The 23,267-nt window shown below is 39.8% G+C and overlaps 1 protein-coding gene across 1 annotated transcript in view; it reads left to right on the top strand.

Moving 5' to 3' along the window:
- Positions 1 to 23,267, top strand: part of Spop (speckle type BTB/POZ protein) — a 73,109-nt gene that overhangs the window by 9,146 nt on the left and 40,696 nt on the right. The gene's annotated exons all lie outside the window — the stretch shown is intronic.

Genomic DNA, 23,267 nt, shown 5'->3' with positions numbered 1-23,267 from the left:
TATATATAATTTTTTTTTTTTTTTTTTTTTTTTTTGCCAGTCCTGGGCTTGAGCTCAGGGCCTGAGCACTGTCCTTGGACTTTCTCAAGGCTAGAGCTCTACCACTTGAGCCTCAACACCACTTCCGGCTTTTTTTTTTTTTTGGTATGTATGTGGTACCGAGGAATCGAACCCAGGTCTTTGTGCATGCTAGGCAAGCACTTTAACCACTAGGCCAAACTCCCGGCCCTGAACTGTATTTTTAAAGTGGCATTATTGGGGTTTGAACTCTTGTTAAGTAGGCATTATACCACTTTAGTCTGACCCTCATTCCCTTTTGCTTTATTTTTCAAATAGGGTCTTGTATCTTTACCCAGGCTGGCTTGGACAGAAATCCTCCTACATAGCTGGGATGACATGTATACACCACCATGCTCAGCTTTTATTGCTTGAGATGCATCTTGCTCACTTTTTGCACATGCTGGCCTTGAATTTCAGTTTTCGTAATTATGCCTCTTGTTTAGCTAGGATTATAGACATGACCCATTTTGCCTGGCTGGAACCATATGTATTATGCATTCATGTATGTGTGCATGCAAGTATGCGTGTGCACACACACACGCACATACTCCATCTTGTGTTTATCCATTTTTATCTTTGGTAAACACTTGGGTTGTTTCTACCCTTTGGCTATTGTAATATGATGGACATGACTATACATACCTCTTCAAGATACTGCTTTCACTCACCCCAGTGACTTAAGCCTGAAATTCTAGCTACTAAGGAGGGTGAGACCTGGAGGATTTGAAGGAAATCCTGGGAGTTGTCCCTGAGCTCTTCAGCTCAAGGCTACCGCCTTACCTCATTAGCCACAGCCCTACTGCCAGTTTTCTAGTGGTTAATTGGAGACAAGAGTCTCATGGACTTTAGTGCCCTGGCTGGCTTTAAACTCAGCCTCCTGAGTAGGATTATAAGCGTAAGCCATCACCACACCCGGCTTTTGATATATTTTTTAAATTGTTATTATTATTTTTTTTGCCAGTCCTGAGGCTTGAACCCAGGCCTTGGGCACTGTCCTTGAACACTTTTTGCTCAAGGCTAGCACTCTGCCACTTGAGCCACAGCACCATTTCTGGCTTTTTCTATGTATGTGGCACCAGAGAATTGAACCCAGGGCTTTGTGCATGCTAAGCTAGCACACTACAACTAGGCTGCACTCCTGGCCCTTTTTAATGATCTTTTATTGAAGCTGAATTCAGCTTTAACTCAGTCCTGTTTGAGCCTTAGCATAATCATACTTACTATGTTTTTCTTTTAATGTGTGTGTGTTTTTTTGTTCGGCCTTTATTTCTGGGGGGGTGAGGGGTATAGGGTTTGAACTCAGAGCCTTATACTTACTGGATAGGCACCTGAACCATCTCTCTAGCTCTGTTGGCTGTTTAGAGATGGAATCTAGTGAACTTTTCTGCCTAGGCTGGCCATGAACTTAAGTCTTTCAGATCTCAGCCTCTTGAGCGAGGATTACAGTCATTATAACCACCAGCAGGGTTTCACTTTGTAGCCAGGCGGGCTTCCAACTTGGGTCTTTTTATCTTATCTTCCTGAGTGCTGGATTACAGATGTATACAACTGTGCCCAGCCCTTTTTAAAGTTTTGAATTGTAATGAAAGAAACGTCCTTCTCACAAGGTAATACTTACATCTTGTATTTAATTCTGAAAGTTTTATAGTTTTACTTTTCATATTTAACTCTCTAATTTATTTATTAGAAATAGGAAATTTAAGGGCTAGGAGTTTGACCTAATGATAGAGTGCTTGTCTAGCATGCATGAAGACCTGGGTTCAGTTCCTCAGTGTCACATACAGGTCCTGGGCACTGTCCTTAGGCTTTCCTCAAGGATGGCATTCTATTACTTGAGCCACAGCACCGCTTCTGGCTTTTGTGTGTATGTGGTACTAAGGAATCCAACCCAGGGCTTCATGTATGAGAGGCAAGCAGTCTACCAGTATGCCACCTTCCCAGCCTGTTATTTTATTTTATGTTTTGGTCAGTTATGGGGCTTGAACTCAGGGTCAGAGCACTGTCCCTAATCTTTTTGATCAAGGCTGGCACTTTACCACTTCAGTCACAGCTTCATTTCCGGCTTTTCTGAGTAGTTTATAGGAGATAAGAGTCTCATGGACTTTCCTGCCTGGGCTGGCTTCAAACCATGACCCTCCCTCCCCAGTCTCCTGAGTAGCTAGGAATACAGCAAGAGACACCTGGGCCTGGCTTGAGTAGTTTATTTTTGTTTTTTAACTTGTTATTGTAAAGGTGATATATAGAGGGGTTACATTTACATAACTCAGATAATTTCTTTTTGAATAATGTCATATCTTTCCTAGTTTTCTCTCAGTTTTTTCCCTCCTAACCCCCATGTTTGAATGTTTGTATCTGCATTTTCTCTATTCTGTGCCATTGATCTGTTTGACTGTCTTGTGTTGGTGCTACATGGCCTTCCTAAGCTCCCTGAAAACCCTTGTCAAGTTGGTACATCTTAATGAAGTGAAGCCTTTTGATGTCTAAATATCTTCTCATAATATACAATGGCCTCCGAAAGAAAAAAGTTAGCTCTTTCTTGTCTTAACAACAACTAATTACACAGTCTGAACAAAGCCTGTGATTTCCATTCAAGTTTTACTTTTACTGGAATGTTTTTCATTTTTACTAGAGATATGATTATCAAATAAAAGAGACCTCTGTTATAATTTGGTGTTTTGAATAAGGAAACCAAATAAAACAGTTTTGGTAAAAGTTTTGAACTTTGTGTGTGCCTGACCTGGGGCTTGAACTCAGGGCCTGGGTCCTGAGCTTACCCCTCCCCCCACAAGACTAGTACTCTACTACTTGAGCCATAACTTTACTGTCTTCCCCTATCTATCTTTTTTTTCTTTTCTTTTCTTTCTCTCTTTCTCTCTTTCTCTCTTTCTCTCTTTCTTTCTTTCTTTCTTTTTTTGCCAGTCCTGGGCTCAAGCTCAGGGCCTGAGCACTGTCCTTGGACTTTCTTAAGGCTAGAGCTCTACCACTTGAGCCTCAGCACCACTTCCGGCTTTTTTCTATGTATGTGGTACCAAGGAATCAAACTCCGGTCTTCATGCATACTACTTTCTACTCTCTCCCCTCTCTGCCTTCTCTCTCTCTCTCTCTCTCTCTCTCTCTCTCTCTCTCTCTCTCTCTCTCTCTCTCTCTCTCTCTTTTGAGTGGTTAATTGAAGATGAAAGTCTTGTGGACTTGTCTGCTTTGAGTTGGCTTTGAAACAAGATCCTCATATCTCAGCCTCCTGAGTAGCTAGGATTAGAGGCGAGAGCCCCAGCCCCTGGCTTCATTTTTTTTTAATTTTAATTTTTAATAGACAAGGGTCTCACTGTGTATCCTCAGCTAGCCTGGGGCTCTAAACCCTCCAGTGTTAGCCTCTCAAACATGTCCTTGTTAAACTAACACCTGGCTTGTTAAAGTTTTCTTCATCATAAGGAAATGAAACCTATTTAAATTAGTTTATATAAAACAAGATTTAACAACTGGCTTTTATGGCACATGCCTGTCTTTTCACAACTTGGGAGGCTGAAGCAATAGGATCTTGAATATTTGAAGCCAGCCTGGGCTATACAGCATGATGTCCTCCAAACAACAACAAAATAGCCAGCCACTAACTACAGAAAGTTTTACAGTTTTACAAGGAAATTGCAGATGTATACTAAAGAGAAACTAGACATCTAGGTCTTAGGGCTGGAGCCGAAACACTTGTAGCAACTTCAATAGTAATAGTTAATGGACTCTAGTGCTCTGCTATAAATAAACTTTGTCTCTACAAAGCTTAATTCAGATTCTTGAGGGAGATCTGATTTTGTCAAGCTAATGATTGATTTCTCCTGGGCCACATTTCTGCCCAGGTTTAACTCCATTTGTGGATGGGAAAGATGGAGAGTTAGTATAAACAACAACTTTAGAGTGGCTGGAATTAGAGACAGACATTGAGTAGTAGATTTCAAGCATGTCTTAGGGCTCTTTATACTCTTAAAAACTATTGAATAAGCTGGTAGTGTCAGACACTCATACTTGTAAATCATAGCTACTCAGGAGGCCAAGATCTGAGGCTCATGTTTTGAAGGCAGACTGGGTAGCCAGGGATATCTATGAGATGCTTATCTCCAATTAACCAGCAAAAAGCTGGAAGTGGAACTGTGGCTTAAATGGTAGAGCATTAGGCTTGAGCAAAAAAGTCCCTCGGTGACAGTGCCTACATTCTGAGTTCAAGCCCAGGACCCACACACACAAAACACAATAACAAAACTATTGAGTACCCTAAAGAGTTTTGTGGGGGTTACAGTTTTTGATACCAAATTTTCAATTGTAAACAAAGCACTTTTTAAAAAGAATGTCACTTTAAAAATAAAAGTAAACTGAAGAATGGCACTGGTGGTGTATGTTTGTAATTTTAGCTACATGGAAGGCTGAGATTGAGAGAATTACTATTTTAGGCCAGTCTGGGCAGAAAAGTGTTGGGGTTTTTGTTTTTTTTTTTTTGCCGGTCCTGGTGCTAGAACTCAGGACCCAAGCACTGTCCCTGAGATTTCTCAAGGCTAGCACTCTACCACTTGAGCCACAGCACCATTTCTGGCTTTTTCTGTGTATGTAGTACAGAGGACTCGAACCCAGAATTTTTCTGCTTGCTAGACAAGCACTCTACCACCAGACCAAACTCCTGATCTCTTTTTTTTGGGGGGGGGGTAGGGGTCAGTCTCGGAATTTAAACTCTAGGCCTGGGCGCTGTCCCTGAGTACTTCAGATCAAGGCTAGCGCTCTACCACTTTGAGCCATAGCTTCAATTATGGTTTTCTGGAGGTTAATTGGGGATAAGAGTCTCACAAACTTTCATGTCCATGATGGCTTTGAACTTCGATCCTCAGATCTCAGCCTTCTGAGTAGATAGGGTTACAGGCATGAGCCACCGTCACCCAAGAATTGAGTGAATGTCCTGGTGTGTACCTACTGAAACTGTGAGAAGAAGCCTAAAAATGGAAGATCACCATCCAGGCAAGTACCTAGGCAGGAAGTGAGACCCTTATCTTAAAGGTAACCAGCACATAAAAAAGCTGGAGCTGAGCTGGGAACATGACCTAGTGGTAGAGTGCTTGCCTACATGCATGAAGAAGCCCTGAGTTTGATTCCTTGGTACCACATACACAGAAAAGGCCAAGGTGGTGCTGTGTCTCAAGGGGCAGAGCACTAGACTTAAGCAAATGTGCTGAAGGACAGGGCCTAGGCCCTGAGTTGAAGCTCCAGGACTGGCAAAAAAAAAGGCAAGGGGGGGAGGGGCGCAGGGGCGCGGGACCGGGCTGGAGCCATGGCTCAACTTTAGAGTTCTTACCTAGCAGGTGAGGTACCCTAAGTTTAAATTCTAGTATCATCACCAGAAAACAAATGAGCTCATCTCATCTCATATTAGCATAAATATTTTATGAATGATTTTAAAAAATGAGCGGGATGGCATCTTTTTCATTTGTGCAGATCTAATTGTTTATCTTAATAGAAGATAACTAGCTTCTCAAATGTGCCTCTGTATTTAGTCTGACATAGTAGATTGTTTTGGTGCACATATATGAAGAAACTCTGACCTCAAGGGGTATGTAAAAAGTATAGTTGGAGCCTGGTTCATGCCTGTAATCCTAGCTACTCAGGAGCCTGAGATCTGAGGATTTCAGTTCAAAGCCAGCCTGGACAGAAAAGTCTATGAGACTTTTATCTTCAATAAGATAAAAAGATTTTTATCTTCAATAAAGTATCCTCCAAAAAGCTGGGAGTGCCACTGTGGCTCAAGTGGTAGAGCACTAGCCTTGAGCAAAAGCTCAGGGAAAGTGCTCAGGCCTTGAGTTTAAGAGTTCAAGCCCCAAGACCAGGGTGCTCAATGCATATATTTCCTTATATTATTCCAAAGTTTGACAAATGCTAATTTCTACAATTAAATTTCAGCATAGATCTTAAATGATTGTTATTAATGTTATTGATACAGTGAAATCCATTGGTCTTTCTAGCATTTGAATGGTTTATTTAAAATAGGAGATCTTACTATGTTACCTAGACTGGCCCTGAACTCTCTGGCTTATATACCATCCTCAGCCTTTTTTTTTTTTTTTTTTTTTTTTTCAAGTCATGGGACTTGAACTCCGCCTGGGTGCTATCCCTGAGCTCTTCAGCTCAAGGCTGCTGCCCTACCCTTGAGCCAAGCCCCACTTCCCATTTTCTAGAGATAAATTGGAGATAAGAGTCTCAGGTCCTTTTGTGTCCGGGCTGGCTTTGAACCTTGATCTCAGACTTGATCTCAGATCTCAGCCTCCCGATTAGCTAGAGTTACTGGCATGAGCCTGCCTCAGCCTCTTTTTTTTTTGTTTGTTTTTACCATCATTTGAATTCAGGGCCTTAAGCTTGCTCAGCTTGTTTGCTTGGAAGGAGCTTGAGTCATCTTTCAGCCCTGTTTTTTATTTGTTTTCAAGATGGGCTTTTCTGCCTTGAACCTTGATCCCCTGGATCTCAGCCTCCTGAGTAGCTAGGATTACAGACATAAGTCACTGGTTGTCTTGTAAGAGGTGACCAATGGAACTTTAGCTCTCTCTGTTACACTTCTTTATAGATTGACTGATTACAGTGAAAGGGTTGAACTCAGGGCCTCCCACTTTATAGGAAGGCGTTCTGTCACTTGAGACATGCCTCAAAAAGATCTTAAATGAATCTTTTTCTTATCTATGATTTTGTAATACTAGGCATTGGTCATTTGTGAAATACTGAGTTACTGAGTTAAGCATCTCTTCCAAATGTTTAAACATCTCCTAATGCAATATTTTTTTAAAAATCCACATTAGTTAATATTTCACAAGAAAACTGTCAGTATTGAGAAGTTGTCAGGCAGCTACAGAGTTTCTAGAATTACTTTTTTTTTTTCATTAAAAGCTCAGATTTTTATCATTGGCAACAAATACTGTCGGTTGTTTTCCTTAATGTGACAGACTCCATTTTCAAGAAAATATCTGCTAAATATTCATGTATGAATAACTAGTTTTTTTTCCCAGGAAAAAGTCATGTTCCATGAGAAAAGTAGCTAGCTGAGCTTACAACTCAGTCCCAATCTGTCAAGTGCATTATGTGTAGCTCTGTTTCACCACATAGATGATTCAGAAGTCCTGTACTCACAGGTATTATAAAAACCTTATCGTGGGCCAGTAGCGTAGCCTACTGGTAGAGTGTTCAGCTAGCATGTAGGAAGCCCTAGGTTCAATTCATCAGTACCACATAATCAGAAAAAGCTGGCAGTGGTGTTGTGGCTCAAGTAGCAGAGTGCTAACCTTGAACAGATGTGTCCAAGGACAGTGCCCAGGCCCTTGAGTTCAAGCCCTAGGACTGGCAAAAGCAACAACAACAACAACAAAACCTTATTTCTTTATCAAGAACATCCTTAGTGCAGTTGACTTTTGTTGTTGTTGTTGGTGGTGGTGGTGGTGGTTGCGGGCTTGAACTCTGGGCCTGGACACCATCCCAGAGCTCTTCAGCTCAAGGCTACCACCCTACCCCTTGAGTCATAGTGCCACTGCCAGGACTTTTGTGTCCTTTTGTGCTGTGCTGGCTTTGAATCAAGATCCTCAGAACTCAGCCTCCTGAGTAGCTAGGATTATAGTGTGAGCCACCAGTGCCCAGCGTTGACTTGTTTTCTATCACTTATGCATGGTGGCCAAAGTAAGAATGACTTTTTTTTTTTTTTTTTTTTTTGCCAGTCCTGGGCTTGAGCTCAGGGCCTGAGCACTGTCCTTGGGTTTTCTCAAGGCTAGAGCTCTACCACTTGAGCCTCAGCACCACTCCGGCTTTTTTCTATGTATGTGGTACTGAGGAATCGAACCCAGGTCTTCATGCATGCTAGGCAATCACTTTAACCACTAGGCCAAACTCCCGGCCCAGTAAGAATGACTTTTAACATAGCTTACCTTACTTTATGCCAAGGAACCTGAGTTTTACCAGTTGTTTTATACAGTTGGAGCAAATGTCAATGCAAAGTTTCTGAGTATTATTATGAAAGTAGGTTTTGATTTCATAGATCCTCTGAGAACTCTAATCTTTGGACAAGATGTGAGTAGGGAAATAAAGATCCTATACTTGGGGTACAAATGTTTTATGGTGTAATTTTGCTAGATTCATAGTGCATTTTAACTTAAAATGATATAAAAGATGGGATTTTTCTTTTCTTTTCTTTTCTTTTTTTTTTTTTACCAGTCCTGGGCTTGAACTCAGGGCCTGATCTCTGTCCTTGGGCTTTCTCAAGGCTAGAGCTCCAGCCCTTGAGCCTCAGCACCACTTCCGGATTTTTTCTATGTGTGCGATACAAGTATCAAACCTGGGTCTTCGTGCATGCTAGGCAAGCATTCTACCACTAGGCCAAACTCCCAGCCCCTAGCTTTTTTAAAAAAATTTTTTTGCCAGCCCCGGGGCTTGAACTCAGGGCTTGACCACTGTCCTTGAGCTTTCTCAAGACTAGAGCTCTACCACTTGAGCCACAGCACCACTTCTGGCTTTTTCTGTGTACATGTTACCTAGGAATCGTACATGCTAGGCAAGCCCTCTACCACCAGGCCAAACTCCTGGCCCCTGTAGTAACATCTTTTTCCAAGTTCGTGTCCATCCATGTATATATGTATTTTTTATTTATTTGTTTTTCTGTTTTTGTTTTTGGTAGTGGTGCTGGGGTTTAATTTGTGACTTTGAGCTTGCTAGGAGGGCAACTCTTAGAGCCATACTTAGAGTCTGGCTTTATTTTTCTTGAGAAGGGATCTCACTGTTTTGCTTAAACTGGTCTTAAACTCCTGAGCTGAAACAATCCTTTTACCTTAGCCTCCAAGTAGCTAGAGACTACAGGTGGGTACCACTGTGCCTGGCAAATGAATACATTTTTTAAAAATTGCACTTGGGGCTAGGTGTCAGTGACTTATGCCTGCAATTTTAGCTACTCCAGGAGGCTGATATCTGAGAATTGATGTTCAAAGCCAGCTTGGGTAGCAAAGACTGAAACTGTTATCTCCAGTTAACTCCCAAAAAATGAAAGCAGAGCTAGGGCTCAGGTGGTTAGTGCTAGCCTTGAGTGAAACAACTGAAGGATATACCCAAGACCGAGGTCAAGCTTCAGTACCAGCCCCACTATTCCAAAGTTAGTCTTTTGATCATTTAAATATCTTACAAAAGAGGAACAGTATTCCACAACTTAAATGTGTTTTATGGCAGAGAAGGAGGTAGTGGTAAATTAGTTGACTTTAAGCACAAGGCATTGAAGAAGGTCAGGTAGGGGTATATTGTAAAATGAATGGGTTAAACCAGTATTATATATTTGGTGTTTGGAAGAAGAGATCATTTAATTGGGGTAGCTGGAGATGACACTACTGAGTTTGTGAAGGGTACATTCAAGCTGGATTTTGAAATGTGGATATATTGAAGGTTGGAATTTTGATTGGCAGATATATGAGAAGGAAGGCAATTCAGGTAAAAGATATGTCATGAACAAAAATACAGAGGTAGGGAAGTGCCACTCATACCAGGGTATGTACCCAAAATCATGAAGTGTAGCATGACCTAAGCAAAAGATACAGGAGGCTCATAGGAAATAAGACTGGAAAGTATTGGCTCAAAAAATGGAGAGAGGGAAAGGAGGACAATAACATGAGAAGGGCTATCAAGGTTCAAGAAATAATGCATCCACTACCTGACAAATGTAACTGTAACCCCTCTATATGTTATCTTGATAAAATACAAAAAAATAAATGAATAAAAAAGAACATGGGGGCCGGGAGTTTGGCCTAGTGGTAGAGTGCTTGCCTAGCATGCATGAAGACCCGGGTTCGATTCCTCGGTACCACATACTTAGAAAAAGCCGGAAGTGGTGCTGAGGCTCAAGTGGTAGAACTCTAGCCTTGAGAAAACTCCAAGGACAGTGCTCAGGCCATGAGCTCAAGCCCAGGACTGGCAAAAAAAAAAAAAAAAAAAAAAAAAACATGGAACTTTTTCTACCATTGTAAAGCATGTTGAGTTTAAAGTAATACAGCATGGAGAGTCCTTTCCTTTTTGTTTTCCTTTTTGAGGCAGCTCACTGTACACAGTGAGAGTGAGACACAGAGAGTGAGATACAACTTTCTCTGTCTTATAAATTCTGGGATTATAGGCTTATATCATCATGGCAGAGTTTTGCTTCCTTTTTTTTTATTGACAGAACTTGGGATTTGAACTCATGGTCTTGAATTTACTGGGCATGGTGTTCTGCCATGGTGCTCTGAGTCATGTACACAGCCCTTTTGCTTTAGTTAATTGTGTTAAATAGGGTCATCAAATCTCCAACCTATTCTTTCTGTTCTAGTGCCACTGGTATTCTTCTAGTTCATGCCAGCACCATTTCTGGTTCAAATTATTGGAAAAGGCTAACTAGTTTCCATACCTCCAATTCTTTCTCCATCAAATGAATCCTATATTATGTAGACACATTCAAGACTACCAGTAAGCAGATGATACACAAATTCATTACTGAGAGGCCTGATTTCACTGGGTGCTCATCTCATATTTCTGCCTACCTAACATATTTATACTTAGCCTCATTCATATCTCAAATTTAACATATCTAAAAATTGAACTTTTGATTTCTGATCTTTCTCTCAAATCTCACACCTACTTCTCCCATTCCCCTTTCTCTCTCACCCCCCATCTCAGTAACTGACATCTCTACCCATACAGTTGCTTGAGCCAGAAACCTGGGAATCATTCTTGACACTTTTCTATCCCTCATCCCCCACATTCAATCTATAATTAAATGGATTCTTTCTTTAACATACTTCTCAAACACACTTCTTTCCATCTTTTCTGCCAGTCCCACCTGCAAAGATTCCTACTTAGATGGGTACAGCCCAGGCATGAGGAGTTTTAAAAGCTCTGCAGGTGATTTTAACAAATAGCTGCATGATCTGGACTTCACTAGCCACTCTAAAGGATCTGTTCTGTAGGATCTGGACTTACACTAGCTTCTCTGACTTCATTTCTACTATTTTCTCCTTAGCTCACTGAACTCCAGCCATAGTAATTTCCTTGCTGGGTCATTGAACTTGCACTTTGCCTTTACTATTGCCTCTATCTGCAGTGCTATCCTAGTTCTCCCTTTCATCTTCTGTAGACATACTTAGACACTACCTTTATGGTGATTTTGAGGCTTTCTCTGACTATTGTATATATTTCTACCCAACCCTTCATACGTCTTTCTCAGGTGTATTTGTCTTAGCACTTACACCTCCTTTTAATATACAGATTATTATTATTTTTTTTTTTTTTGCTTAAACTCAGGGGGCCTGAGCACTGTCCTTGGACTTTCTCAAGGCTAGAGCTCTACCACTTGAGCCACAGCATCACTTCCGGCTTTTTTCTATTTATGTGGTACCAAGGAATTGAACCAGGATCTTCATGTGTGCTAGGCAAGCACTGTCCCAGTAGTCCAAACTCCCAGCCCCTATACCAAAATTTTAAATTATCTCAATGGCTGCTTCAGTTTGAGGAAGAGCAGATGAAGTTCAAAACGTAAATCTGGAAGTTCATAAATGAAATTTTCCTTTATGAAAAATTGATTCATCTTGAGAACGGAGAGGTTTGAAGCTGGTACCATCCAGAGTCTTTATTATAACTGACTAAGGTATACGACATGATCCTTGCTTGTTTTATGGTATGGTGCTTTCCTTTGGTCATTGTGTTTGAGCTGCACTACCATCTCTTTGTTCTTCCAGTATTACAAACTAGGTCCTCTCCCAAAGAGAACTTTTTTTTTGCTGGGGGGGGGAGGGGTCATGGGGCTTGAACTCTGGGCCAGGGTACTGTTCCTGAGTTCTTCAGCTCAAGGCTACAGCCCCTACCCCTGGAGCCACAACCCCGCTTCCCATTTTCTAGTAACTAATTGGAGATAAGGTCTTTTGTGCCCGGGCTGGCTTTGAACCATGATCTTCAGATCTTAGCCTCAGAGTAGTATCTGAGTAGGGATGGTATCTCAAATGGAGATGAGTCTCAGGTCCTTATGTGCCTAAGCTGGTTTTGAACCTTGATCCTCAGATCTCAGCCTCCTGAGTAGCTAGGGTTACAGGTGTGAGCCACTGGGCACCCGGCTGAACTAAATTCATTAGCAGCAACAATTATCTTAAAATTCGTTCCAAAACTCTTCTGTGTCTTGATTGGGTAGTGGTGACATGTTAGTATTTGTCAAAATTCACAGAATGGTACATCCAGAAAAATAATTTTAGTATATATAAAATTGTAACTGCTTTTTTCTTTTCTTTTCTTTTTTCTTTGCCAGTTCTGGGGCTTGAACTCAGGCCTGAACTTTGTATTGCTCAAGGATCTTCGTGCATGCTAGGCAAACACTCTATCACTAGGCCAAATTCCCAGCCTTGTGTGATTGTATTCTTTTTTTTTTTTTTTTCCCCAGTCCTTGGGCTCAGGGCCTGAGCACTGTCCTTGGGTTTTCTCAAGGCTAGAGCTCTACCACTTGAGTCACAGCACCACTTCCAGCCTTTTCTGTATATGTGGTAATGAGGAATTGAACCCAGCACTTCATGCATGCTAGGCAAGCACTCTACCACTAGGCCAAACTCCCAGCCCTGTAACTGTTTAATAGCTTTTTACCATCTTCAGCTATGGCAAGAATTAAAATAAAGGCCACAATTTACTCCAGAACAATGAGAATAACATTATCTTTATTACCAGCATACAATTATAAAGATATTTTAGCTAAATTGTCAATTGTGAAAGTCAAAAGTTTATAGACATGTCTAAAGAAGTGATAGAGTTAGTATAAGCATGTGGCTAGTGGTAGAATGCTTGCCTAGCATGCATGAAGCCCTGGGTTCAATTCTTTAGTACTACATACATAGAAAAAGCCAGAAATGCTGCAGTGACTCAAGTGGTAGAGCGCTGTCCTTGAGAAAACTCAAGGACAGTGCCCAGGCCTTGAATTCAAGCTTCAGGACTGGCAAAATAATAATAATAATAATAAAAGAAATGCTAGAGTTAATTATAAATAACATGAAAGCCTCAAAAATATTAGATATCAATTTTAAAGGTTGCTTTGGGGGTTGGGAATGTAATTTAGAGTAGAACATTTGCCTAGCATGCACAAGGCCCAGAGATTCCATCCACAGCACCTCCTACTATTCCCCCCAAATTAAACATCTTCCTTTTGGAAGTTATTTACATTACATGGTCTGATTGGATAAATTTTTCTGGCAGTTAGGAAGTAACCAGAAAGTGTATACTTTGCTTACCAGATCGTCTACAACCAATCAAGGCCTGTTCTTTCTCTTATGTCATAGAATGGCATTCTACATAGTAACCCAAGCAAACATTTCTTTAGCTTGGTATTGAAAGTATGTACAAATTTATGACTGAAGTGTATCTTTGGATTTGATGTTTTGATAGTTTCAAAGACAATTTTTCTTTAATTTGCAACCAGGCTTAAATGGTCTGCCTAAGTCCAAGGCTTGCAGGTAAGGGCTTCTTAGTGATAAGAGTTAGAATATTGTGGGGGCTAGGAGTTTGGCCTAGTGGTCGAGTGCTTGCCTAACATGCAGGAAGATCCAAGTTCAATTCCTCAGCACTACATATACAGAAAAAGCCAGAAGTGATGCTGTGGCTCAAGTGGTAGAACGCTAGTCTTGAGAAAGCCCAAGGACAGTGCTCAGGCCCTGAGTTCATACCCCAGGACTGGCAAAAAAAGAAAAAAGAGGATTTCCTCAATGAGGCTTTTTCCAGGTCTTAATTGACTTTTTACCCAAATTATGCAACTTTTCCATCAATTTCTGTTGTATGCCTAGACCTATCTGTTGTAAGCCTTATGTTCTTCACTGTAGTGACATAGAGCAAAGGCTAGAAGACCGGACTCATTTTGAGGAAAAGATTACTAGCTTGTGCTTGGATTGTTTGTTTTTTTAAAAAAAATATGTTCATGTAAGATTGGCCTTGAATTTGAACATTTCCCATTATGCCTAAGATTATGAGGTTTATATTTTAGTGATCCCTGATAATAAAAGAAATGAGGTACATCTTTCTTTCCTGATTTAATATTGGATATAGTTGGTTTACTTGGGTGAAGAGAAGAAAAAAATGTGTTGGGAATCATTTTCTGAGTTATTATAAATTGTATTTTCTTATTTGTCTTATAAAATTAAGCATCTGCTGAAAAGGTATGTGTGTGTTACTGAGGTTTAAATTCAGGGCCTAGCAGTCACACTATCAGATGTGATTGCTGACTGTTTTGTTTATTTTTCTTCCAGAATTCAATAGCATGCTATAGTTGATTTCATAAATATTCCTAATAGCAAGGTACAGGAAAGTAAAATTTGAACCTGTGTGTATTTATATTACTTTTAAGGACTCATACTATAGTATATCTTCTAGAGTTGTCTAATGTTTACATAGCCCTTTGCAAATACTCCCTGTTAAAATGACAATGATAATTTCCAAAATGGATGCCATGTATTATGGTAGGCCTTATATCCATTTATTTAATTAAACAACTATTAGTACCCAAAGAGTTGTTTCCTATATGTACTTTATTAGAAAATTTATCACCTTCGTAATCATATACTGTTATCTCCAATTAATGAGAAAATAAAGCCGAAAGTAGATCTGTGGTTAAAGTGATAGAGTGTCAGCCTTGAGCAGAATAGTCAAGCAAGAACATGAGTCCTAGCCTCTGTACTGGCCAAAAAAAAAGTAAATTTACTATAATTTTGTTCCATCTGATATACAGGGGTGAATAAGTAGGGGGATTGTCTCTGTGATTTCTAAATGTCTTGCAATTTAAAGTTTCTGTAAGAATTGGTCAGAAGTTGTCCACAAATAAAACTTTATATATTGAGGAGACAAGCTTAGTTCCTTTAACTGTAAGTTAAGTTGCTTCCTGGCTGTTTCAAAAGTCAGAAACATTTTTCTCCTTATTACTACCCAGCCAAGAAATTGGTCATGGTGAGATTGACAGTTCAGTATGGAACTGGACATTCTAGGACTCAAGCAATAGACATGAATTTACTAATATTAACAGTAGCTGTTGGATTTTTGGATTAAAATTTTGTGGGAAAAACTTACTCTTATAAAATTGAAGTGAATCATAGACCTAAATAAAAATGGGCACAGTGAGTATTTATAAGAATTGATTAGCCTAAGCCAGTGGGCACGGTAGCTCACACCTGTAATCCTAGCTACTCTGGAGGCATAGATCTGAGGATCATGCTTCAAAGCCAGTCTGGACACAAAAGGACCTGAGACTCTTATCTCCAATTAACTTCTAGAAAATGGGAAGTGGGCCTTGGCTCAAGGGTAGGACGGTAGCCATAAGCTGTAGAGCTCAGGGACAACACCCAGATCCAGGGGTAGGGTGATAGCTTTGAGCTGAAGAGCTTAGGGACAGCACCCAAGCCAGTTCAAGCCCCATGACACACACACACACACACACACACACGCACGCACGCACGCACGCACGCACGCACGCACGCACGCACGCGCGAATTGATTAGCCTAGGCAGGGAGCATGCCCTAGTGGTAGAGTGCTTGCCTAGCATGCATGATGCCCTGGGTTCGATTCCTTGGTACCACATACACAGAAAAAAACAGATGTGGTGCTGTGGTTCAAGTGGTAAGCATTAGCCTTGAAAAAGTCCAAGGACAGTGCCCAGGCCTTGAGTTTGACCCCCAGGACTGGAAATAACAACAACAAAAAATGATTAACCTATAGGGTGAATCTTGTTTGAAATAAAGTAAAGAAGCTTTTTTTCTCAACCGGAACATAAAAGACAAGCTGTGTCTCTGCTGTTTTCAATAGAGTTTGGTTGAATATAAATGGAGAAAAGTTTATAGGGGTCAAGAGAAAATAGATTTTTAATTTTAAATTTGTAACTACATATCCGTAAGGAGGAATCACTTTGTATATTTGTATATTTATAGATTGTAGATTGAGCAGTGGAATTAGGTGTATGTATGTGTGCCAGTACTGGGGGCTTGAACTCAGGGCCTGGTCACTATCCCTCTTTTTTTTTTTTTTTTTTTTTATGCAAGGCTGGCGCTCCACTACTTGTGCCATACTCTAATTTCTAGCTTTTTCCTTTCTTTTCTTTTCTCTGTCACTCTGTCCCTCCCTTTCTGGTTGATTGTACATAAGAATCTGCCTGGTCTGGCCTCCAACCTTGATTCTCAGATCTCAGCCTCCTAAATAGCTAAGACTATAGGTGTGAACCACTAGTGCCCAGCAACAGTTCACTTAATTTGAACAGTCACACTAGATAAGACTAGAAAGCTGTTCCCAGTCCATAGACTGTGGAGGGGATTAATTCACATAAAATAAACCTGTTAAGAGAGAGGAGTAAGAGAGAGTGGGTTACTTCTTTTGATGGTGATCAGAGAAAAATCTCTTTGTAAAGAGGTGACTTTTGAGCCTAAATAACAAGCAGGTAGCAATCTGAAGATCTAGAAGGTTCCAGGCTAAAGGAAAAGAACTCAAGGCCTGAGATGGAAACAAGCTTGACTTGTTCTTAGATAGAAGGCCAGTGTTTGGAATCACATGCGAGGAGTAATAAGAATTTAATATAATGAACCAGTTCCTATGTAAGAATGCTACAGGGTCAGATAAAAAGGTTTAAGTGTGGTTAAGCAGAGGAGTAATTTGACATGTTTAAATGTTAAACTGTTAACATTTAAAAGCTTATTGTAGCTTCTGGGTAGAGAACAGGTTGGATTACAGAAGAAGCTGAGAAATGAGTGTGGAACCTGTCATGAGGTAAGAAAATTGGCTGGGTAGAAATGGGCAGTGGGAGGTTGGAGGTGTGGGTCAGGTGTAGAATGCAAGCCAGTGAGCAAAACAAGCATCAGATAGCAATTTTGTTTGAATCTTGGTCTAAAAAAAAAAAGAAAGACATGGGCAATGGGGAATCTGATGAAAAGCAGGACAGCTAACAATCTCTTCATAATTGATATAAGATATGAAAAAAAAAAAGATCAGGGACAGCAAAAAAAGATTAGAGACAGTATCTAGGTCTTAAGTTCAAGCCCCAGGACCAGCACCAAAAAACAAAAAACAAACGAACAAACAAAACCTTTCAGTCTTACTCAAACTCCCCCCCACCCCCTTCCCCCCCCCTCCCCAGGTTGGGGGATTGGAGGGGTGGAGAGATGGGGGTTGGTCCTGGGGCTTAAACTCTAGACCTGGGCACTGTCCTTGAGCTCTTTAGCTCAAGGCTAACGCTCTTCCATTTTAAGCCACAGTACCACTCTGGTTTTCTGGTGGTTAATTGAAGATTAGTCTCATGGACTTTTTGTACCTGGGCTGGCTTTGAACCTGGATCCTCAGATCCAGAGCCTCTTTGAGCAGCTAGGATTGCAGGTATGAGCCACTGGAGCCCAGCTTCTTACTCAAGACCCTCTAAGTCACACTTGGCCAGGACAAATAAGAAGTTCTGCGTTTCTGCTTTCTTTCTTTCTTTCTTTCTTTCTTTTTTTGTGGGTTATGGGGCTTGAACTCATCCTAGGCACTGTCCCTGAGCTCTTCAGCTCAAGGCTACCGCCCTGCCCTTGAGCCAAGCCTCACTTCTATTTTCTAGAGGTTAATTGGAGATATGAGTCTCAGGTCCTTTTGTGCCTAGGCAGGCTTTGAACCTTGATCCTTAGATCTCAGCTTCCTGAGTAGCTAGGATTACAGGCATGAGTCACTGTGCCTAGCTCCAAGTTTTATTTTATTTTAAATTTTTATCTTCTATATATTCCTCCCCCGCCCCTTTAAACCTGGATCCTTTTCCGTTTCCAGCACTTGGAGTCCTGAAGTGTTACAAATGAAAACTTACTATGCTCTAATAACATACTTTGCCTGTGCAAGTGTTTGAGTAGAACTTCCTTTCTTGATAACTAGTTGGGGCAACCACCTGTCTCCTGAATATATGGACTATCTTTAAGAACCTGAGAGGAATTTTATTTTGAGTATATTTTTTTAAACAGGCAGTAAGACCTTAAAATGGAAACAAGTGTAACAAATATAACTTGAATTTCAGATGCCTATGTATTTTCTTTCAGATTTGTTCTCATCTTAGGATATGGTTTGGGTTATAAATATTATATGGTTGGAAAGTACCTTTGTATCTAAGCTTACTCTATTTTGAACATGGATGAAATGCTCATCAAAAGTCTCAGTGTAGCGGGCACTGGTGGCTCACGCCTGTAATCCTAGCTACTCAGGAGGCTGAGATCTGAGTTTCCATGGTTCAAAGCCAGTTCGGGCACAAAAAGTTCATGAGACTCTTATTTCAGTTAACCACCAAAAACCAGAAATGGCTCAAGTGGTAGAATGCTAGCCTTGAGCTAAATTGCTCAGGGACAGCGCCCAGGCCCAGAGTTCAAGCCTCATGACCAACCAAATAACAACAAACAGTTTCAGTGTAGCTATAATCCTTGTACCAGAGAGTCTGAGGCAGGAGGATTCTGAGATTGTGGTCAGCCTGAGATATTGTCTCAAATACATACATACACACACACACAGCACAGTGCTGTGTATATGCTAAGACATATCTGTCATGACACCAAGGAGATAGTTTTCCTTAGGAAATCATTTTCTGTATATCATTACAATTAGTTTGAATGGTCATGGTCATTTGCTCTTTGACACATCAAACATCCCCCCTTCCCATTTTATGTACCTGTCTTTAAGTCTTTCTTCAGGAGATGGTATTCTCACTGGAACACTAACACTATGAAGTTTTATTTTTCTTTCTACATTGGAAATTAATATAAAACTTCATTTTTAAGTAAAAAAATAAACTTTTTTCTAACCGTAATCATTCCCTTGAAGTATTTGATTTGGATATGTGACAGAAAGCAGCATTGCTTCTGTGAATTTTAAAATATATGTAAAAAGGTCTTTCTTGAAATTATATTTTATTTGCATCATTCTTTGTTATAGTATGTTTATTTGTATTAAAATTGCAAAAGTTATTAAAAATTGCATTTACCTTCAATTTTTACATTTGCATTAGAATCAAGGGGATTTCATTTTGATGTATTCTTATGCATACAGGACACTTTGATCTCAAGTTTTCCTGTTGGGCACCCCTTTTGCTCAAGCTTGTAATCCTAGCTATTCAGGAAGCTGAGATCCAAAGAATATTACTAGTCCAGAGTCAGCCAGGGCAAAAAAAGTCTTTAAAACTCCCTCTAAAATAACAGCAAAACACCAGGCTAGAGATGTAGTTCAATTGGTAGAGCATCACCCTAGCAGGTGCTAGGCCTTGAGTCCATTACTGCCATAAAAACAAAAATACATGACATGCTTATTTAAAAAAACAAAAACAATTTAGAAACAAGAAGTATAAAGGGAATACCCAGTCTTAATGTTGCATGTTACATGTTATCAAGTAGTTCCATAATTGTTCAACTGCATCAATACATGAGTTCTTGTCTTTTTGCCCTCAAGTCATTGCTATCAAAACTTTACTGTACTAGTTGCTCAGAAGGCTGAGATCTGAGGATCACAGTTCAAAGCTAGCTGGAGCAGGAAAGTCTGTGAGACTTGTTTAATCACCAAAAAGCCAGAAGTGCAGCTGAGGCTCAAATGGCAGAGCGCTATCCTTGAGCAATAAAGCTCAAGGACAATTCCCAGGACCAACACAACAAAACAAAACAAAACAAAACAAAAACAAACATATGGCATATTTGTTAGGAGAACATGCAGTTACGTTTGGATACAGTTTACAAGTTTTAATGATAATTTACTATAAAAGCATAAACTTGAAATTTGTTAGTAAACTTGTTAGTGAACTTGACTTACAAAGACGTGTAAGATGTGTGTGCTTGCGCATGTGCATGCTACATAGTCTAGGCGACCTTGGAACTTGTAACCTACTCCAGCCTGGGATTGTAGGGCTACACCACCACACTTAGCAAGCATTTTGTCTTTTAAATGTCTACATCTTTTAAGGATGAAAATCTAAAAGAAAAAGTTTATTCAACTAAACAATTTCTGACCTATGTGCCTGACACTATCTGGGTGCAACAGCAAACCACATAATTCAACCTTTGTGGAATTTATTTTCTGGTTAGAAGAAACAGGTAAGTAAACAGGTAGTATGGTAGAGGACGACATCTAGTACGTATAGAAGAAGAGTGAGTCAGGAACAGCATTGTGATTGTAGGAGTGAATATTACATTGAGGTTGTGGGATAGCTTCACAATTAAAAGACTCAGCAAGGGTCAGGGAGTGTGTCTTAGCAACCTCTAGGGTACTAGGAGAGTTCCCCAGACAGAACACAGCAAGAACAGAGCCCGTGAGATAGGAACAGCAACAAAGGGCTGTGTGGCTGGAATGCAGCCCTGGGTATCTGCTGCTGGGATGAGGTAGGGAAGGTGAGAGAGCACTGGTTATACAAGACCTTGTCAGCCATTGTTTACACCGTAGCTTTTACTGTGAGTGGGATAGAGATGGATAGAGATTCCAGCAAGACCACAATTAAACTTAGAAATCCAACAAAATTATTGGTGTCCTGGCTTTGCATTTTTAGAAGCCTTTATTTCTTATATGATGTGATTGTTAGCTAATGGTTCCTGGTGAGTAGTCTAAAGAAGTCTGAAGTTTCCTTGAAAGAATTATCTTTAAAAAAAAAGATATTCTGTGCGGACACTGTATTTACCCTTAGATAGTAGAGGTTAAATTCCTGTTATTTTTCCTGGAATTAGATAGTTTAACCATGTATATTTTGAACATTTTAATGAAAATGTTTAGAAAGACTGCAGTGGTAAGGAATTGTGCCTTGTGAACTTCTAGGAGACCAGTGAGAGCTGTCCAGACAGAAGAGGGCAAGTACAGGCCTGCTGATGATTGCTGAGATACCGTGGCTAAGCAACACAACCCCTTTAATTGTCTACCATATCCTACAAAATGATACAGACATACTCTGATAAGAGCAGTCTCAAGGTGTATAACCCAATCAGAAATTCCTGGCAATGTATTTCCCTTTTGTGGGAGATTGGTAACTCTTTAAAACCAGACTCTCCTGACAATGCAAACACTAACTTTAATACATTGACACAAATACATTTCTTATTCAAATAGCATTTTAAATGATAACATTTATTTAAAACTTTTCATAAAGGTAGATAATAATTATGTAATTTAAAGATTAATTATAAAAACACACCTTCATAACTATCAATTAGGTATCTAAAAATATCATTGCTAGTACCTAGAGCAAGCTTTCCATGCATCCTGTCTAGATTTTAACCCATACCATTGCTCAGAAGAAACCTGCTATTCTAACACAGATAATTACGTTTCATTAGGATTTTAATATTAGGCTTCATTCCAAACCAGTTATAGTTTAGTTTTATTCGTTTTTGGACTTTGTATAGACGAAATAATACAGTATGTGCTCTTTTGTGTCATCTTTGAGATCTTAACAATGTATTTGTGATTTTTTTTTTTTTTGCCAGTCCTGGGCTCTGACCTCTGTCCTTGGGCTTTCTCAAGGCTAGAGCTCCAGCACTTGAGCCACACCACTTCTAGCTTTTTTCTATGTATGTGGTACCAAGGAATTGAACCTAGGTCTTAGTGCATGCTAGGCAAGCATTCTACCACTAGCCCAAACTCTGGGCCTGCATTGGTGATTTTTAACCATGTTATTATATAATATTGAAGTTCAGTTTTACCGCTTATGACAATATAGTATTCTGTTATTTAAACACACTATAATTTATGTACCGATCTCTGTTAATGGATATTTGGATTATTTCTAGTTGCTGGCTGTTACTAAAGACTTCGCAGTGAATGTTCTTGTTTACATATGCTAAAAATGTATAGGAGTTTCTCTAGGCTGCTCGTTTGTGAGTGGAATTTTTGGATCTTCACTGCTGATAATAATCTGTCTTGAACCCAGCACAAAGAAGTTACAAATGTTGAGTTACCTTGGTGATCTTTGCCCATTGTATACATATATTGAACTTTGATAATCTCCCTCACAATTGTTATACTTCAATTAAAAACTTTTTAATTATAAGTAAGTGACTTTCTGAAGTGATAGATCCAATTTTTCCTACCATACTATGAGAACATCCTTGCCCTTACTAGTATTGTCAGGTTCTTTTAAGTTTTGCCAGTCCATTGGGCCTAAAAATATTAATTTTGGCAAATTAACTGGAAAAAAAACCCAACCCTTAAGCTGAGGGCAAGACTAAGAAGTATTGGGTTCTGCTTTAAATATCAGATATGCATTTTTTATTAGAGCTGGTTATTGCCTGCTTAGCGATAAAGTCTTACATGCATTTAATCTTTCTACCTTCTGAAGGTCTGGAACTGTCTTTTTCACTACTTTGTTCCCCAAAATGCTTTGTCCAGTTGGTGCTCAGCTAATGTTCATTGGATCAATATGACCTGATTGCTGTTACTCTCTACTGGACTACATGGGACTTTTTAAGGCATTGTTTTATGATGTCTAATTAGAATTTCTGTTTGAGCATCAGTGGTTTATCATAGTTTCTGATGGTGGCTCATTCTACTTCTGTTAGTAATCGCTAAAATCTGTTACAGCCCAATAAAGAGAAATTCATTTGTATTGATGTATTAAAGTTGGTGTTTACAACTATTTTTAGAGAGTCATCAGTGTTTTATGCATTGCTATTGTCCACAAAAGGGAAGATGGAGCCAGAAATTTCTGACTGGGTTAAGCTTCTAGGCCTTGGAAATGCTTGTTTCAGTGTATGTTTGGTTTTGTTTCACTTTGTAGGATGTGGTAGTAAAGTGGCTGTGTTGATTAGTGCAGGTATCTCAACAGTTTTTCCCAGCCCTCCCTTTCTTCCTTGTGTAATCTTTTTGTGGACCTTCCCTCAGCTCATTGTAGCACCTATTTCTAAAACCATAGGACATATGGCTTTGTTTAAATGTGTCTTGTGTTGGTATAAATTAATTACACAGAACTTTTAAAGATACTTTACATGACAGCTTCATGGTGATTGTTTTATTTATTTTTTAAAAAACCAGTCCTGGGGCTTGAACTCAGGGCCTGAGCACTGTCCTTGGGCTTTCTCAAGGCTAGAGCTCTACCACTAGAGCCACAGCACTACTTCCAGCTTTTTTCTATGTATGTGGTACTAAGAAATCAACCCATGTCTTTGTGCAGCACTCTACCACTAAGCCAAACTCCCGGCCCGTTCATGGTAATTCTTGCAGCATTATG

Source organism: Megascapheus bottae, chromosome 17 (genome assembly GCF_031878675.1).
Source record: "Megascapheus bottae isolate mThoBot1 chromosome 17, mThoBot2.hap1, whole genome shotgun sequence".
Taxonomy (NCBI): domain Eukaryota; kingdom Metazoa; phylum Chordata; class Mammalia; order Rodentia; family Geomyidae; genus Megascapheus; species Megascapheus bottae.
The sequence above is the reverse complement of the archived record's forward strand: the minus strand, read 5'-3'. Positions and strand labels throughout refer to the sequence as shown.